The sequence below is a fragment of the Miscanthus floridulus genome, chromosome 11, assembly GCF_019320115.1.
Source record: "Miscanthus floridulus cultivar M001 chromosome 11, ASM1932011v1, whole genome shotgun sequence".
In the NCBI taxonomy this organism is placed as follows: domain Eukaryota; kingdom Viridiplantae; phylum Streptophyta; class Magnoliopsida; order Poales; family Poaceae; genus Miscanthus; species Miscanthus floridulus.
The window spans coordinates 54,167,075-54,180,012 of NC_089590.1; the positions used below are offsets into that span (position 1 = coordinate 54,167,075).

General features: G+C 44.6%; 1 pseudogene; it reads right to left on the reverse strand.

The window, feature by feature from the left end:
* Window positions 1-3,084: 3,084 nt before the first annotated feature.
* LOC136490769 (uncharacterized) lies at window positions 3,085-10,445 on the reverse strand (annotated as a pseudogene).
* Between the last annotated feature and the right edge of the window lie 2,493 nt (window positions 10,446-12,938).

Genomic DNA, 12,938 nt, shown 5'->3' on the forward strand with positions numbered 1-12,938 from the left:
CGTAGTATTAGGGCCCTAGGCTCGTTTTTTGCTGGAACGGTTCCTGCATCGTTCTTGGCTGGACCGGTTTCAGGACTCAATCCCGTGCTAACCAAATGTGCCCTTACTGTATTAGTATGATCAGTGATGTGAAGTTTGCAGATCAAAAGTCTCGGTCGAGCTGCTCAGCAGCCAATACCTACGGACCTATGGCATGGCGGACGTGGCATCTGATCTGAGGCAACCACTTCCGTTGGCGGACACTGTGCTGCCATGAAGGAAGGCACTTGATCGACAATTGCCACCCTCACCCTCTCGGATGCAGAGCACGTCAGCGTCTGTTGCAGCGCTACAACTGCAAGGAGGCCAAAGCAGATCACAGTGCGCACATCCGCGAGCTAGAGCTACTGCTGCTTCATACGGCGTCGGCAGAAGGAAAATTTACCACGCAACGTTAACGAAGCAGAGCAACGGCGAGGCGAGCGACTGCTGGCCACGCATTCATTATTTGGGCACGATCGAGACGGCGCGAGACGGCGAGAGGGACACGGGTCTCCTCAGCTCAGCTCTCAATCGCATCGCTGCCGGAGCCGGCCCCGCCACCGCCCGCCCCCACGGGGACTGCTGGGCGGTCCGCGGCCGTCGCTCTCGTTTCCCCGCCGGCTCTCGCTGTCTGTCTGCACACTGTGTGTAGGATGGGCCATTGGTTTGGTCCGCTGTGCACGGTGGGCACCCATGCCAACGCCATCCAGGCCAGGCACCGTGTGGATGCCGTACACGTGTCCTGGTTCGGCAGGATGGAGCCATGCTGCTTGCGGAGAGATCGGGTGCCAGTTGGACCATGCGCTGCTTCATGCGGATCGTGCGCTGCGTAGCCATGGGATGTTGGATGGGACGGCATCTAGTCCGTGCTGTACAGGAGACGGCCTGCATCACGACTCCCCCCTCAAGCTCCCAAACCCCAACCACCACCACAAAAAATAACAATTTTGTGATTTGAATCAGACAAACTAGCTCAAATTTAACTAAAATTATAGTAAATAATATTAGCGTTTATATCTCCAAATACATTTATTATCAATATATTTTGTACTTAATTTAATTTAATGATAACTTTTTTATATTATAAGTATTAGCACTTTCTATACAATCTTGGTTAAATTTAAATCATTTTACTCCTTAAAAAATAATAATTACATTCTTTCTAAGACGAAAAGGATTGGTTTTGGGAGACTCGTCCTAGCTTGGTTGACCCACTGTGCTTCATGTGCAATGTATTATAACCAAACCTATATATAAATTCGTCTAGTTTATTCTAGATTGGTCTATAGTTTTTATGCGCAACCTTAGTTTTATGTTGCTTCTGAAATTATGTGTGGTGGGTTTGTTCGATGAAGTTTTTTGTGCACCCTATTTGATAAACACACAATTTCAGCGTTTGCTACTTGATAATAGCAAAAGGAGAGGAAAAAAGGGCCATGCGACCCTGCAAGCGTAGGTGTTAAGTCAACTGGCGAGAGATGAGAGTGGCTAATTGAAATTATTATAGACAACTTGTCTAAGATTAGAGGCATTGTTTGGTTCCCATACACAAATTACCACCATTTGACACATTTGCCTAAAGTTAAGTTACCATATTTTAGTAAGCCTAAGAAAATCTTGCCATATACTATTGAGTCATTAACATGTATGTAAGGCATGATGTAAAAGAAGTGAGTCTTGCCACGCTTTGTGCCGGCAACCAAACATCTGCTCAAATTGGCCAATCTTAGGGGGGTGTTTAGATATTTTTGGAATGGCAAAACTTTTGCCCTTGATCTTTTGCTGTAAAACTATTGCCATTTAAACTTTTGACATTTCGGTGTTTAGATGCATGGCAAAACTTTAATCATGCAGACACAGCACGTGCCCCCAAGACGTTTTTTTGCCCAGTTTTGGGCCTCTTGGTCCTAAATGCCAAAAGTTTTACAGCCCAAGTTTTATTGTTTTTGCTTATAGTGTTTAGATCTATTTTGCCAAAAGATGGAATAAAACAACAAAAGTTTTTGCCAAAATGGGAAACTGTACAGGCCCTTAGATGTGCCAAGCTGTGGCCAGAAACAAGACATCCAGTCTGACTTCAACAAAGCCGCCATCTAAAGCCCCCTTTGGCATAGCTCATCCAAAACGGCTTCACCGGTGAAGCAAAAGCCGGTGAAGCCAGAAAAACTGGCTTTTCCCAGCTTCTAGTTCATTTTAACCCCGGCTTACAAAACGGCTTCACGCTACAGTGCCTCGATTTGCGCAAAATAAATGAAGCCGAAGCCGGCATAAGCCGTGCCAAAGAGGCCCTAACCTAAAGCCACTGGAATGCAGGTTTGTTCAGGTCCAAACATGACAGGCCCTTCAGATTCAGAATAGCACTAGCAAGCAACAGGAAAACCTTTTTTCCAACAGTTGCATTTTTTTTTAAGAAATGAATATAAAGATCACTACACCAGACCCTTCAGACTCAGCATATCACTAGCAAGCAACAGGAAGCTCCATTTCACTTCAGAGTAGAGATTTATAAAACCACTCGCTTGGGCTAATATTATCTAGTATCACATGTGGTTTAGGAGTACTTCTAAAGATGGCCTTAATAAATCATCGCAAAGTGTCCAGATTCTGGACACCATGGACGACGAACAATACATAATGCTATGAAGTTTATACAGGAACATCTACCAAGAGTAACCAAGTGATCTTTTCGCCTTAACTTTTGGCCTCATGAAGGATATGCAAAGCTCCAAATCGGCTTGATATGATTTGGAATGATTCATACGGTTCAACAGAAAAATCTTTGTACCATGTTTACGTAGTTTCAATCTATAATTCTATATGGTCTTTATAAAAAAGAAAAGAAAAGTCTTTTTGACACCTATACAAAACACTCCTGTAGGTATTTTTCAACGTTGCAGTGCAGTATTACTATTTTACTTTGGCTTGCACTAACTATCATGACCTACACTGATGAGCTAACCACCATTTACTGAACAGAAGTGGAAAAGAACAAACATCAAACTATATACATGCAACTGGGAATGTAAGGTGCTAGCTTTTTCGATAAATACTGAGATATATTCCTTTGCAGAACTGTTGGGAATTGCATACTATAATTTACTGCAACTTTGCAGAAAGTAATTAAAATACTTTTGACAGCAAACATGTTGAACCTTTAAGGGAAAAAAAACAAAAGCAACCTATGTGAAAATCCTCATGAAAGTCAGACATCTCATGCAGGTTCACTAATCTCAGCATTTTAGACCCATCACGAAACTCTCATTTCCCCCCACTTTGACAGTGATGACCAGCAAGTTAAATGGAGTTCTCCTGGTCATTTGAGTTACTGAGAAATTGTCACTGCAAATTCTGTGAATAGTACACTGGCGGGTTTATGTAACCAGTTCGAGACTGGACGAAGAACGGATTTGGCATGTAAGGATTGGCGACTTCTGTTTGGCTTCCTTGACTTGATGAATTGACACCAACTATTGAGCCAACATTTGCATATACAGGCATGGATCCAACAGCCCTCTCCCTCGGCAAAACTGGGCTTTGCGGTGGAAGGCAGTAAAATGGACGGGGTGGCATATTGTTTGGTACCGAGAGTGTTGGAGGTGGAGCAGGGGGGAAAAGCATGCTGCTAGCTTGTGGCTCACTTCTGCGTTCAGGAGAATCATTGATCACAATCACTTCTTTCATCATGTAGGTTGGATGATGCATGACAGGCATAGTGTTTCTGTAGGACTTCTGGTGGGAATGATGGTCAGATTGCATCACAGAACCACCATGCAATGGAGGAGCAACAAAGCTGCTAGCTTGAACACTTGGCAGAGGAATTTGGTGACTGGCTGTGGTTGGTGGCATGTTGATAAATGCAGAATTACTGAGATGTTGGTAGTTTGGAGGCATAAAACCAACAGGTGCCGCATAATTCCCTCTCAAGATGTAGTCTGAACTTGGTGCTTGAGGATGCAGACTCTCTTCGTTGTTCATCACCATCAAATTCTTACCCATCAGCCTCAAGATAGGATTTGATGGTGAAGGAAGCTGAGTTTGTAATGAGGGGCTTATACAATCTGCTGCATAAGAAGGGAGGTTGATAGCAGATTCCGCTGAAACCTTAGCTGCTAAAAGATGATCATGTGAATCTAAGCAAGGGTTGGGCTTTGTGCTGGTTCTTTGGTATGTGCTGAAAGATGATGATGCCCTCGAACCAATGTGCAATTGTGGAACCTGCTTTCCAGTAAAATTCAGCATTGGTCTGGCAATAGCACTTCGATGAGACTCTCTGGAAATGTTCTCCTGGCAAGAACAACGAAAAGGCTTCTCATTGGGCAGTCGTTCACCTTCTCTGGCCGCAGGTATTGACTTGGTTTCTTGATTCAAGCACCCAGTGATTTGCTCTTCAACAGTTCTACCAGTAGATGGGCCAGGTTCTTCCTCGTTAGTCCTTGAATCCTTCAAAGCAGCTGGAGGGGACATAGTTGAGGCAGTCGAAATAGGAGAATCTAGTGAGTCCCGTCCGAGTGGCAGACCATGCTCTTGATTAGAGTTTTCTCCATTTGATGTTATTGATGAGTTATCCTGAGGACCTCCAGGGCCCATGTCCCTGTTACTAGTTAAGCAGGGACTAGATTCCTTTGTTGAAGTCGCATCCATCTGCCATTCATCCATTTCAGTATTGGCAGCACTGTTGGATTCATGGCCATGTGCTAATTGCTCACTGGAGTTTGGATCCTCCACAGCTACACTGTAGCCTTCAACCAAAACATCATCATCTGCTGTTCTGTTATTTTCAGGACTCAGAGAAACATCACTTCTTTGGTTGCAACAGTCAGCAGGATCACTTCTGGATACTGAATCATATGGCACATCAGTTTCAGCATCTTCACCATCACAATCCATTTGTGTACCCTCTGTTTCCTGTGCAACATCATATTGATCATTCTGTTGTCCTGATACTGGCATGTCACTTGCAAAAGAGAATTCATTATCTGCAGTATCCTCTTCAGTATGTTTCAAAAACTTCTTGGGGCCCTCATTACTAGTAACCCTGAATTTCTTATTTACATGTCTGGTATCAGGATCATGCTCTTCCCCAAAACCATGTACTAATCTAGTACTAGAAGGTGAAAATGCACGCTTGCCAGTCCTCAACGGAGATCGGTGCTTCCGGATCTTCTTTGATGTAGATGCTAACCTGTTTGGTCCATTGCTTGGCCCTGCTGTGGAGATGGAAAGACTCCTAGCTTCAGATCTTTTCGCTGAAGTGGGATTCCTCACTATATCATAATTATCTAATTTGGTAGCTTCTCTCCTCCCAATCTCCTTAATTTTTCTCTTTGCAAGAGCAGCAGCTGATCTAGGTACTTTCGGCATGACAGTGCTCTGCAGATGAGTTTTTGAAGACCATGTAGGAATCAATCTAAGCACTTTTGAAGGACCATTACTCTGCTCAACACCAATGGCTTCTGAAGTTGTGGCCATGTATTCTGGTGACTCAGAAGAAACCACCCCAACAGGACTCCCTGGAACTTGAGAATCATTAAAGCCAAGCATGCTGCTCCTATCAGATTTCTGTGCTCCAGGTGTCACTTTATCAAATGTTTTACCACTATGTTTTCTGCTTAAACTCTTGTTGATATCTGAGCGTTTGGAGCACACCCACTGCTGCATAGTCCTGGAACCACAATTGCTGGTGCTTTCAGAAGGATTCCATGCATGCTGCTCCTCCTCGGAGGTTTCCTCATTAATATCATCATGTGGGTATGCTTGAACCTGTGTGTATCTCATAGCAATAAGTCAAAGGTGCAAAATTAAGGGGGAAAACATTTTTTAAGGTCAACCGCAGAACAAACTGTTATCATATGCAATTGAGAAATGTTTTATACCTAATAAAATAAGAGATTAATCTTGGCATCCACCAAAAAACATGGCATGTGTAAAGCTAATATCAAGCGTAAACTAACCCATGGAGAACCAACTCTGGTTCACAAAATTTAAATTTTAAAGGCTGTTCGGTCCAGGACTTAAAAGTGTTTTTCAGTAAAATGACATAATCACTGTTATTTTCTACTAAACAAAGGACTTAGCAGTAATTAAGCGATGAGCTCAGTGCCGGCCCTAGAGGTAGGGCACGAAGGTGCGACGGCCGAGGGCCCAAGCGGAGGAGGGGCCCAAGTCCAGGTATACAAACCCCAGGTCCTATAGTTTAGCAAACTAATGAGAAGAGAGACATAGAACGACATTTCTTTCCTAGTTTTCTTTCCCCACGGCCCTCGGGTAGAGAGGAGGCGAGGAGTCACGCTGCACACATCACACTATAATCGTGAGTTCGCGACGTGCGCCTTACACACGCGGAGCTGGCGAGCCGCGCCTGCCACGAAGAGCTAGACTACCGGAGACAAGGACACGGCGCACGAGGACGGCGACCAGGCAGGGCTCCACGACGACGACATCTGATTCTTGGCTTCTTACGAATTGCGATCACCGATCAGTTGTTTAGGCCTAAGGTATTTTTTTCCTTTTTATTTTTAATCAAATTAATTATTTGTATAGTATTCCAGACTTCTAGTACTTTTTACCCATATAGTCATATTTTTCTTCTAATTTAGGTGTTAGAATTTTATAATGTTACCTAAGAAACATTTGTCATGGTTGAGAAAAGAAAACGAATATATTGCTTTTTTAATCTACATTGTTCCTCGATAATTATCATACATCTACAAATATATTGCTTAATCTACATTGTTCCTCGATAATTATCAGACATGTTAAATTAAAAATATGTTATTGCATTTGCTTTCGTTTTGCAACTAAAATTAGTACCTATATATTATAAGATTTTATACATGGTTAAGAGGGGCCGTTGCGACGAGATCGCCAGAGGGCCCTTAAAATCCTAGGACCGGCACTGGATGAGCTCTATAGTTAAGATAAACAAGTTGCCTTTACCCTTGCATCTCCATTTAAGAACATTGGTCTGGAGAAGAATATCAAGCGTAAACTAACCCATGACTGTGAAAGCTAACAAAATCCAAGCCTAACATAATTGAAAGCTAACATCTGATTATGGTCCACAATCATACTTTCACAGATAAACAAGTTACAAATCTAACATAATCCAAGCTTAACATCTGTTCTTACAAACCTTTGATTAAAAAATGGAGTTAAAATTAATGAGCTGTAGTACGTAGCACATTCATTCATGAAACAAAAGCCTCATCAGTCCAGACATTATAAAGTGCAATCTAAGAGGCCTGATAAATAATGGGTATGCACTCCATGGAATAATGGTCCACGATTACGTTAAGCCAATCAATAAACACAGTACTGGATTCACAGTGACAAACAACACGTAGAGTGAGTTAAAGACAGTACCTGGGAGTTCAAATGGCTTGTTTTGTTGTACTTCTTTCCATGCATCTTGAGCTTCTTATTCTTCAAAACTTTTGACTTCAGCATCTTTTTGCTCATCAGTATACCTTCTCCAGTTCCATGCTTCGCAACTTTCCTTGAACCAAGGTCATCCCTCACCAAAGGTACATCATTACACTTGGACAAAATTCTAATTTTTATGCCGTTAGAATCAACATAGACATCTCCTTCTCTTTCATCATCTCTTCTGTCAAATGATACCACTTCTGGGCTTCGGTTCTCAGTGCAAACCTCTTTGCTCACTGGAGACATAGCCAACTCAACTGCCCAATTAGTACCATTCCTCCGATCAAGATCCTCAAGGGTGTAAGGAAGAGCAGTCTTGTATATATCCACCATCAATCGCTTCTTTCTTGGCTTCACTTTAGGTTTCACAAGGACTGTTTCAACATGCTCAGTATTAGACTCAGCAGAAAGGCACTGATCTATGTGAGCATTCAATGTGGTGTTCGAAGTCGAAGCAAATACTTTGCAAACAGGACAAGTCTTTGAAGCCATTGGATCTGAAACTGAGCTAGAGTTAGATGCTATATCCTCTGCCCGCCGAATATCTGTCGAGGCACCTAACTTGGCTACAAATTTGCACTTCTTTTCAGATGGCTCGCACGATGAGTCAAGTATTTCTCAATCGCCGCAAGGGCACAGCAACCTCAGTTCGCCTACTTGCTTTTGTATAGCTATTATCTTGCAGATCTATAGGTACAGCGTCATCAGTATGATCTGATTCATTTGTACTTCCCACTTGGTCGATACCAGATTTCCCATCCTCTGGTGATGTGTATGGCGTATGTGCAAGTGACTCATCTACTGGTTGGCATGACTGGAAGTTGATATCGCCTGTATACTCGTTTGACGAACCATCATCTCTATTCTTCACCAGACCAACACTAATGATGGCTTCTGAGCACGCAGCAGATTGCTCAACGTCTGTGTAAGTATTTAATAGCTGTGACCGGATCAAATCAGGAGGCTCAAATGGAGGCAATGGATCCTTCACACCGTGGTTCAGGCAAAGCTCCAGTGAGTGTGGATGGAAAGGCCAGCTTCTCTTGATGCCTTTGCTCCTTGAAGCAAAAACATAATCTCTGAAATAGGGGCAGAAATATGGACCCATTAGCATATGGTAATACACGCCTAGATGACGAACGCTCATGTATAAGTTGCCGAACTGTATAAGATTCAAACCCTCCACAATATGTTGAAAAGAAGAGAGAAAAACAACATCAACGTGGACCTACTGAACATGCTCTGTCATATCAAAACTGAAATCTCCAAAAATATGTCGCCTGCCTGTTTATGGCAGAACCACCACGTATGGAAAAGAAAAACACTAGTAGGCAGTGGACAAAGATTCATCAGAGGAGCATCCTTTTATTTTCAGATTCTGGGGGTGAAAAAAGGCCACCTTTATATTAATCAACAGAAAAATTAAACTAATTAAACACCCCCGGACAATAACACGGATTAACCTTGAAAGCAACCATTCATACCCAATCCGACCCCTCAAAGCAGCAGCCAATAATTAATCGACGCATCAGAAAGACAGAGATCCAGCATCAAGAGCTTAAACACCGAAAATAATCCATCTCCCAGGGTACTGAATCAAAGGTATATATATCTCTCCTCACCTTATGGAGAACTTGGGATACGGTTGGACCAGATCTCTGGGATCCTGGCTCGCCGGCTCCTCGGCCGCGGACGTCGCCGGATCAGCGCTCACACCTGGGCCAGCTGACTTGGAGGAACATGAGGGGCCTGAAGGGTGCTCACTGGATAACATCTGATGAACGCCTTCGCTGCTCCCCCCAGATCTGCTGCTGCTACAGTCGGCACCAAGAACCCAAGAGCTGTGAAGCAATTGGGCCTGCTCTTATCCTTGCACTCCAGCATACCAAGTTGGGTAAGTTCAACAGGTGGAGAGCAAGAAACTTTGCTTCCTTGGCCGCCCACTACCTCATGAGGCACCTGCAGAAAGAAACCAAGTCACATATTATTTCATGTCCACACAACCAAGCCAGCTGTTCTTTGGGAATCTAATGGCATGATTTTATGCTGATAGATGCAGCAAGACAGATATGGATGCGAGAGAGTAGAGGAGAAGCGCGGAGGGAGCCGCTCCCGAAGTAGCACAAAGCACATGAAATATCATACCGGGGCAAGAAAGCAGACGGGCTAGTCCAGGGGCAGATTAAGGGGAAGCCTACACGGATCATGCAACTCTTGCAAACGATTCGCAGAAAAGGGAACAGCAGTGAAGGAGACATGAACAGTTGCCAAGCACCGGAGGGTAGCTTGTATGGTAGTGCTTTCTTGATGGGGAAATAAATAGCAAAAGAAAAAAAGAGGAAAGGGAACTTATTAACTGGAGATATGGCGAGAAATCAATCAAGAAAAAGGAAGGATTTTTTTTGTTGCTTCATCACTGGACTAATCGCGGATTTCTGTGGCTCGGATAGGGACGAGCAGCCATGGGAGCACGTTCAGGAAGGAGTTCGAGAACGGGGGGGGGGGGGCTAATCCGTACCAAATCTGGAGAAAGCAGATGCAGGGATCGAGAATCTTTGCCGGTAGCCAAGAACAACACAAGCCAGCACGAAAAGCAGCGGAGATCTAGCGCTCACAAGCAGCGAGAGAAGCACCCGAGAAATCCCAACTCCGCCCAGAGAGAGAGATCCAGTTCCAGCAACAAGTCTCGTAAGGGGGAAGCGACGCGCGAGAGCAAAGGAAAAATCGCGCGGATTCAAGTCGAGCAAATCGAGAACCGCCTACGAAATCACACCCGCACGCACGCACGAACTCGGAAGAACACCGGCAGTTCTCTCACCTTTCTTTCCCTTCACAGCCGCTCCCCGAGCGGCGCGCGCGCGGGAGCGAGCATCCTGCCGGTAGATCCACGCAGCGAGCAGACGGGGAGGAGACTGAGGACCTCGGACGGAGCTCTGTGGTGGCGGAGGCTTCGATTTCTGGTTCTGGGGGGCTGGAAGGAGAGGAGATGGGAAGCGAGAGGCAAGGCCTGAGCAAAAGGGGAAGAAATGGCTGCCGATTTTTTTTGTTGGCTTGCCTATATCCCCCCACCACCACTTTCTCTCTCCTAGTCCATCCCACGCTGCCTGCCTGCCTGGCTGCAATACTCTACTCCCAAGAGATGAGATAGGGGTGACTGGTGAAGAAGAAATTGTTGCTTGCCCCAAAAAAAAAAAGATTAAAGGAGAGAGAAGGAAACACCAACCACTCAACACATCAAAGGCATCTGGTTCTCCACCAAGCCAAAGGCGGGGCTGGCTGGCTGTACCATTAACAGCAGCGGCTCAAGAGAGAGAGAGAGAGAGAGAATGTAGTTGTATTTGCTTTTGGAGCGAAACTGGAGAGAGGAGAGAGGGAGAGGAGAGAGAGGAGAGAGGAGAGAGGGAGAGAGGGGAGCGCTGAGGCAGGAAAATGAGTGGTTTTTTCTGCGGCCTGTCCTGTCCTACACCAACTATATTTTATTTTTTCCGACGCTGCTCGAGTGCTTTCTCTCTCTTTACCTCCGCTCTTTGGTCCCTGATGGCTTGTCTATTTTTTCCACGCAAGTACTGTACGCAACACTCGCTCCTCGTGTGGGCATATTTGACCATTTGGAGAAATCTATTTTTAACCAATCACAATTATTCAATTTTATTTTTTTAACACGAACTTATTTAAGAAACCAGATTCTTTGACAAGGGAACTATTGATACAGCAAAAAATTGCCAAATTCTTTTAGGGTTATATACCTAGGATTGGTAATGGCCTATTAGTGGGCTGAATTATTTCGGGACTCTAACGGTGATCCGCGGGTAAAATTGAGAATCCGCCTCAAACCCGCTAACTTTTGGGTATATGAACCTGAAATCCCGTGGGCAAAAACCAGATACTGAAAATCCGTGGGCGAAAACCAAACACCGAAAATATGTGGGCCAAACCAAATACCAAAAACCGCTAAACTCAAAACCCGCGGATGTCCGACTAGAACCCGCCCCACTGCCATTCCTAGCCATATATCTGGTTTCAACATGACTAATATTTTTAGAAATAATAAAAACCTATTTTACTCTCTTAAAATTCATAACTAAATTAATTAAAATTAGAAAAATACAAAAGTAAAATCCAAGTTATTTTTTGGGCCAAAAAATTGTGCCCATGACCATCCCATGGGCTATGTTAGGCCATCCCTTTTAGAATGGGCCGCATAATTAAATAAATACATCAAACCAACCTCGTATCAAGCAAAAAAAATTGAGTTTGTGTTTTCCTATTAAATCCATGTATAGTAATTAGGTGTGGGCCGGGTAGAGACAAAAATGCCTAGGTATAACTATTGATGGCAATAGGGCCTCGATCCCCGATTCCTCATGCGAAATTCCCCCATTAGCGAACATGGATGGGCCAAAATTACCCCCACGGAAAACTAAATGGAGACAAACATATCCTTGTTGGGTCGGGCGGTGCTAGGGAACGGAAGCATTCGCCGTACCCGTCCCCTACGGAGCCCCATTTAGCTAGTTCATCACGAATTCATCTAGCCGTCCATCAGCTATAGAAGTCAATCTGTCCGTCCATTCCCTCAACCTTAAAAGAATCTTCATAGTCTATGCCTCCCCAATCCAGAGTTGGGAGCAGTAAGTCTCCGCGCCGCCTTCAAGTTGTGAGTTCGCGGCTACCCCCAACTGTCCAAGCGCCGCCTTCACTCGACGCCAAAGTGCTACCTTTGCCCTACCGCTGAAGCACCGCCGCTCGCCCCTCCTATCTCCCACCCAAGCGTCGCACCTCGCCAATGGTATTTCCTCTATCATTTATCCGTTAATGAGAGCACAAGTGCCTCGGATGCAAAAGCAGGACCGGCTGACCGAACCACATATGCAGGTGCCTCGGATGTAGATGTAGAGCACAAGCACCATCTTGAGTTAAGCACACCATGGCTTCGTCAGGGATGAGGACCCTGTCAGATATGGAATCCCCGTGCTAGGATGGGGATGGGGATGGGGAGGAAACCTCCCCCCTCAAGGTTTAAAAGGGATGGGGATGATGAGGCATTCCACGACGGGGAATTTCTCGTTGACATCCCTAGGTCTAACATAAACCTTTGCTTCGACCTTCGAAAATACCAGATCTAATGGTATGTTTGGATAGGCAACAACATACCCTAGACTGCCCCACAAACTATATGCATACATAAGAGAAGAAAAGGGAAATCTAACCTTGTCGAGTCTCGACTTCCCATCAGCGTTTGCACGCCCTCGAAGCTTGAGATTGACAACAATGGCACCTCGATGGTTCAGTGCGACTCGTCGGCCTCCATGCCAATCTTTGTCCTTGGGCCGATGGAGAATACATGTCAACTATCTTTCAGTACCCAAGGCCCTGATTTATACTCGTCTATATAACTCGATGGCGTGTCTAGTTGGTGGCATGCCATAATATATGTGGTATCCGATCTAATTTTTTTCAAGGACAGGGATACTCATTTATAATTGCGGCGA